The sequence below is a fragment of the Elaeis guineensis genome, unplaced genomic scaffold (assembly GCF_000442705.2).
Source record: "Elaeis guineensis isolate ETL-2024a unplaced genomic scaffold, EG11 Super_Scaffold_31900, whole genome shotgun sequence".
Lineage (NCBI taxonomy): Eukaryota > Viridiplantae > Streptophyta > Magnoliopsida > Arecales > Arecaceae > Elaeis > Elaeis guineensis.
The window spans coordinates 2,495,591-2,502,142 of NW_027332420.1; positions in this window are offsets into that span (position 1 = coordinate 2,495,591).

Here is a 6,552-nt window from a genome sequence, read left to right on the forward strand (position 1 = left end):
TAAAGCTAGAACTGAAACTTTGCTTCCATCTCCAACGTTCAGGAACCTCTCGCCTTCATCAAATCTCCTACTGACCTGCAGACCCTGTATCGAATTACAGATATGATAAGGACTTCCGGTATCCAATACCCAGGCAGTAGTATCATAAATGGAGAAGTTGCAAGGTGTTATCATATAATTATCTTACTTCTTCTTCAGCCTGTTTGGGTCCAGGGAGGCAATGTATAGAGGACAGTTCCTCTTCCAGTGCCCCTGCTTCTTGCAAAAGAAGCACTCTGCCTGGCTCAAGTCAGGACCCTGTGCAGACGTCCCAGCATGCTGCTGCACCTTCTTATTCTTCTTCTTCTTGTTCTTCTTCCATTTCTTAAAGGGTCGACGACCAGAAGAAGACCCTCCCACAACATTCACCGACTCCTTATGGAGCTGGTGGTCCTTCTCAAAGTTCTGCAGCAACCCCAACAAGCCGTGATAGTTCACTGCAGGCTTTGTCATCCAAAAATGAGTAAGAAGGGGAGGAAGGACTTGGACAAAGAATTAAGGATCGCATCCTTACCGAGTTGCTCGTGCAAGGAAAAGCCCAGTTTACTTAGGCGCTCAATCATTTCGATCATGTATAGTACATGATCGGTGACTGAGGCTCCATCCCTCATTCGAGCATTGAAAATGGCACAACTAGTTTTGTGCCTTTCAACATCGTCAAGCGTGCCAAAAGAGTCGTTCAATATTTGAAGCATCTCCTGTGGCTGGTCATTTTTGAACCTACGGCTGAACTCATCATTCATTGCCGCCAGCATTATGTACCGAATGGTGGTGTGGTCGTTGAGCCACTTCTGGTAAGTATCTCGGATCGTGCCTCTAGCGTTCGGGGCTGGTTCCTCAGGTGCCGGATCCGTTACTACATAAAGGATCCGCTCATGCTCAAGGATGATTTTTAATTTTCGATACCAGCTATCAAAATTAGGTCCTATGAGTTTGTCATTATCTAATAATGACCGAAGCGACAGGGTAGTGGCCATAGCTGCATAAAAAAAAATTAGACCTTTATTAGTATATAAATTATTAATACTAAAGACTTAGATTTTAGTCTAAAGTTTCTCCCAGTATTTTTACGAACTGGTAGCCTCAACCTCCAATTCGAGGAATTACTTTAATTCCTTAGTGGGTACTAGAATTCACACAGACCACACACGAGCCCAACTTTGATTGGTCAACTAATGTGCATCTATGGGTAGGTTCATAACCAGTTGTTTCTCTAAATAACTTTTAGTAATTAATTTTGCCCCAGAACCTAATCAGTAGGCTTTGGCCTCCACTGAAAAGATCTGGTTAGATCCAACCATTAACATAACTTGATTTGGTGAATCGGATCAATAAATGATCAGACCTGACTTTGGTCGGCGAACCTGACCACCATCAGAAAGACTCAACCAAATTATCATATTATGAATGATAATTCTATTAGTCAATAAGCACCAGGCCTTTGGGCCTCCAGTGATTATTAAACTAATGGACTCATTATCACTCACTTAATGGGAGGCTATGACTTAGTTATCATATAACATAATCAGTTTTAGGGACCTAATAATTTTTGAAAATTGTATTAAAGGATAGAACAGAAGAAATTGACCAACCAATTTCAATCCTCCCACTGACTTTATCAAGTCAGATTAAAAAAAGATTTAATTAAAGCCGGCATTAGGAGCACCTAAATCAGTCACACTGATTTACCTAATGACATGGGTGAGCCCTAATCAACAAGTGATCTAATCAAAACCTAACTCATCAGGTTGGCCAAATAAGTGAGATCAGTGGAAGGGATGTGCCATTAACTTGTCAGAGATCGAATCAATGCGAGTAGCTCCCAGTTAAAAATCATTGGTCAAACTGTCGAACTTACCTTAGACACCAACCGGTTCATTAGTTTTAATTTGATCAACTTAGTAAATAGGGTTCCACTGCGTAGCCATGAATTAAGTCCATCTTGATCTAGTTAAAGACGTGGATCCATTCAACTACAACTATTGGAGTTGAGTCTAGAGTGTCCTTGACCTAATCTAATTCAACTTTTGATTAGATTTGACTAATTACTCTAATTTAGTCCATTTCTTTAAGCTAACCTTAGGTCTAACTCAATTATGGACCTAATCCATCTAATCTATTGATCCACAAGTTTATGTAATTGTCTTAGGTCTTAATTTATAATTCTAGACCAACTAGACAACACTTAATTCTTTTAATTAAGTATTAGGACTGATGGGTCAGGGTTTGGCATTTCAAAAATAATTTTTAAATTTGAAAGGTTTTATTTTCTGTTCACCAAATGTGTTGACTCATTTCACAAACGAATCAGCACATTTCATAAACAGCAATCCTATTGCTAATTATATAACAGAAAATAACTCAATCAAAATAAATCATGAATATTTTTTTAGATCTAATCTAACACATTTATGATAAATTTTATAATTGAACCTTTACAATTAAGTCCTTTCGCTGCTTCGTCTGCATGGGATATAATCGCTCGACACCCCTACCACCATAGAAAAACCCCATCGAATGGGAGGAGAGAGCCTTTAAACTCTACTTTTCTCCTATGACCGGACAACCATGGCAACCAACCCAATTAGACTACTTGCTACTTGGATCAAGTATATCTAAATATACCAATTTCAAAATTTAAATTTTAAATTTTGAATTTTAAATTTCAAATAAATTTTAAATTTTAAATTTCAAAATTTTGAATTTTAAATTTTGAATTTTAAATTTTGAATTTCAAATTTTAAATTTTAAATAAATTTTAAATTTTAAATTTTAAATTTTGAATTTCAAATTTTTGAATTTTGAATTTCGAATTTCAAATTTTAAAATTCAAATTTTAAATTTTGAATTTTAAATTTCAAATTTAAATTTTAAATTTAAACTTTTAGATTACTACTTAATCTATGTATGCAAATGTATATCATATTTTAGAACCTGCTCTGATATCATTTGTGGAAATTTCAGTGCAGGGGTAAAACAGTAATTTTAAAACTTTTTCAAAATTATAATTTTATAGTAAAAATTATTAATTAATTTAATTAATTAACATGTATTAACCCTACACAATGATCTAAATATGATATATATAGCATGTATTTAAATTTAAAATTTTAAATTCTATAGTAAACATTTTACTGTTATATGTTTAGAACACATTACCTTCGTGCAGGTAATAGATCGCCGCAGTCTGATCACCGTCGGGATGGTCTGATCAATGCAATACAACCACACAATATATCTGGCCTCCACGGATCATCCACATGAAGCTTTCGATCTGATCGGCTCCTCATGAATGCTAGTTTATTGCAGAATCTTTTCGATGACTGATGCTGATCGAACTCCTTCGATTGGTGTCTGTCAATTTCTTAAATACTCTAGATCATTAGTAGAAATAGTAGAGAGGTTGACGAAGCTCTCCCTAAAATTTGGTGGACTCACGATACTCGTAGCTCACCTTCTCACTTCCCGAATCCTGGGCAGAAACCCTAGGGTACTCTCAGAAAAACCCTGCGCCCTTTCTGTTTCTTTTCTTTTCTCTTCTTTTCTTTCTTTTTCTCATGCACAAAGCCTTTCTCATGCCACCCTTTCTCTCTAGGATCAGATTGTGCATGCCCACCTTATCTCTCATTTTAAAACGGTGCAAGACCGCATCTTTTCAGCATTTTCACCGCATGAGAGGATAAAGCTAGGTGGTTGCTCACTTGAATTCAAATCGAATTTGAATTCAAATACCAACCAACCTATCCTTATCCACTCAAGGTGTGAGAAGAGAAGGGGCATGGGTTCTTTGTGCGTGGAGAATTTACACAAGAAATTTTTTCTCGTGTAGAGAATGGGGCGCATAAAAGAATAAGGTGGCATATGGATTAGTTGCCTATTCAAATTCAAACATTATTTGAATTTGAATGGCCAACCAACCTTATCATTATCCACACAAGTGGCGCACAAGGGAGGGTGTGGGAAGGCTTCTGTGTGGGAGAAAATTCATGAGAACTCGTTTATCATGAATTCAAATAGGCGCAGGTGAGGTGAGGTGGCGCAGGGAGATAAGTCAAGGTGGTTTCAAATATTAAATCAACCTAATTGAACCAACCTTATTAAAATAGGTTAGGCACAATTAGACTAAGTTAAACCTAACATAATTAAGCTTAATTAGACTCAATAAAATTCTAATCAAATCAGAAATTGACTAAGCCTAACCCCTGATCAGATCAGAGACCAAACCACCTCGGCAATTAGGTCAACTTTTAACCTAATCTGGTCAAACCCAACTGAATCCAATTCAATTGGACTTGATCCAAAAATAATTACTCAATCAAATTGAATTAATTAGCAATCAAATCACTAATTAAATCTCTCATAAATACTGAGTTCAAATCTGATGGGCAATCAGGCATCAAAGTCCATTGATATGAAACCTTGATTGAGGAGTCCCAAACCAGTGGGACTCTTAACCTCGGTACCCAAAATGTGTGAAACTCATGATTAGAGAATTTTGATTCTCAATCACAGAGTCCCAGACACGTAGGACTCAGAGTCTCCGAGCATTAGAACTCTTGGTCGTAGAGTCCCAGTCCAGTGGGACTCTTCACCAGCCATCAGATCAGATAGGAACCTCTAATGTGTGTGACCCCGCAGGTTCGAACCTAAGTTGTTAGCACAGAAATCAATTCCTGTACTAATCAAAGTGACCATCTAGCAATGGTACTCGATGTCCGGATAGGTCGAACAGCCGCAATCGCAACATTCAGAACCTACGCGAATATGGTTACTGTATAATTCATTCCTTTTGACCCCTGTGTATAGGATGACTCAGGGTTAAACTGTCAACCCAGATCAGATCATCCGAATCGTGCTCAACTCAAACAGTCCTGTGACTCCTTACTAGGACTACCCTGGCCAAGATTTTTCTAAATTGAAACACGACTGTACACAGCTCCTGAACTGGGTGGTCAATTCCATCTTGACGCACGCACCGACAAGTACTTGACTACACCCAGCAGCCTTCCATCACTGAATTAGAAATTCAGATAGTCCAGTGCCTAAGTGCAGTGAGTTGCTTGCAAGTCACCGTGATGGTCTCAGGTTGGAGGGACAGTTATACCCATATCCCATTGGAGCAAATCTTGACAGCAGAAAAAGCTCCGGAGTCGGTCACGTTCAGTGCAAATGTACCCTTACATCTCACCTGTATGCCATACCAGTGTCTCCACACTCCTTGGTTAAGAGGACAACCAACCCATATGGCACACAATGACCTATGCTTGATAAACGTTGTTGTCCTTGGCAACAACGTATCATTTGGTCGTGAACATATTTAAGGACTAAACGATAAATCCTCCTTTATCGAGTCTAAATAGTCCTAAGGACTTCACCACAACACAGGAGTTCATTAGAAGATGAAACAATTTGGAATGAAAAATATCAAAATAACTATTATTTATTTATAATTCATATACTAATACAGGAAAGAGCACAACCGTCAACAGGCTGACGATTGACTTTGGGATACTATTCCTAATAATAATATATTCACTAATATCTTGATTGCATTTGCTTGTTAGGCCTTTTGCTAAAAAAATATGGTGAACCAATCGAGGCTCACGATGATATATTGTGGTAGATTGAATTGTGGTAGATCGAAGTCATTTGCGTAGCATTAGTATGAGCTGGTAAGTACACACATATATATATATCTAATAATTTTTTTAAAATATGTGTGTGTCTGTGTACTTATATTCATAAATTTTAGAGGGACATCGAGACAAAATAGCTATTCGGATGGATTGACGTCTACCAAAAGACCCATCATCGGATGATGGAAGAGTGGCATCCTGAGACTAGGGAGAGGTATGTAAGTATTAATTGATTAAGCTCTATTTTTCAATTATTATGAAGTTTAGACTTTTAATTATATTTATTTTTTTCTTTAATTAGGAGCGGATAATGCATATACGTCCCAACCCACCACTGAGGGCTCCACCCAACCCATAAATGATGATATCTGTGATAAATTGCTTGATAGGAGATCCAATTATATTATGAGATTGGGATATATGGTTGTGATCCTAGATTGCAGTATTTGGGGTGAAGCTCGATGAGTTATATCAATGCATGCCTCCCCTACCGACTCCTGACGTCCCTACGGATGCCTATGATGATGACTCCATCGATGATGATGATGGGTATCCTCCTATGATGGATATTATTTTATATTATTTTTATTCTATATATTTTCATCATTTAGTAAATAATTAGTTCACTAACTTAATTTTTTAATCTATTGTAGGTCTGTGATACGACTTGACATGAGGAGTTTATTTTGTATGGATGTATATATTTATATTACATTTTATATGGTTGTATATAGACTTATTTTGCTATATGTATAGTTGTAAAAAATGAACACAATATTTTGCTATATATATATATATATATATATATATATATATATATATATATATATATTGTGTCATTGTTAAAGTGAAATGAATTTAATTCTGGCATATGTGT